This window comes from Ceratina calcarata, unplaced genomic scaffold, assembly GCF_001652005.2.
Source record: "Ceratina calcarata isolate Rehan_Ccalc_2016 unplaced genomic scaffold, ASM165200v1 scaffold530, whole genome shotgun sequence".
NCBI classification, from domain to species: Eukaryota; Metazoa; Arthropoda; class Insecta; order Hymenoptera; family Apidae; genus Ceratina; species Ceratina calcarata.
In genome coordinates, this window is record NW_017176453.1 from 19,410 (window position 1) to 20,274 (window position 865).

Genomic DNA, 865 nt, shown 5'->3' on the forward strand with positions numbered 1-865 from the left:
TTACGGGGGGAAATCCATCATGGACACCCACGCAGTCGGATCAGGGTGCTGATGTAGCACCAAGTGCCGACCGCGTGGGTAGTGCCGGACTCCTACCGGCTAAAACCCCCCGATGGCTCCTATACCGGTGTATAAGTGGGAAAACCCGGAGACCCCTCTCGGATTACACCCGGGCCCCACACACCTTGCCGAGTTGGCACTTGGAATTGGGAAAGGCAAGTAGAGCGTAATTGGTGGCCTTGTGCCATTATGGGGTATTAATCTTATACCTCCTTCAGGGAGCCATCTCTGGCAGAGGGAGCGTCAAAAGTGTAAAATACATAAATAAATAAATAAATAAATAACATTTAATAACATATTATAAATAACATGTAAACATGGAGATAAATAACATTCAACATTTAAAACATAAGTGTAGCATAAACAAAGTATGCATACACATATAAATAACATATAAATAAATAACATATAAATAAATAACATGTGAATAAATAACAGATATATGAATAGCGTACATAGAGTTTTATATATTCGGAGAACATTTCATCACCGAGGACGGAGATGTTCTCTACGTCGTTCGGCAGCTTCTTTATCTGCAATGACTCTGCAGGAAATGTCATAGAAGATCTGCCAAGTGTCAGGAGAGGTGAGTATGAGTTCTATTATTTCGTGCAGAGATTCCATATTGGGTTTGATCTTTGTTATTTCAGATCTATACTGAGTCCATGCTTGACAATGGAAAATGGTATGTAAATTGTCATCTAACGGTGCATCACAATGATGACATGACGGGGAGCGTTCCTTACCCATTCGATGGAGAAACTTGCCGAAGCAGCCATGGCCCGTTAGCATTTGCGACAGTGCA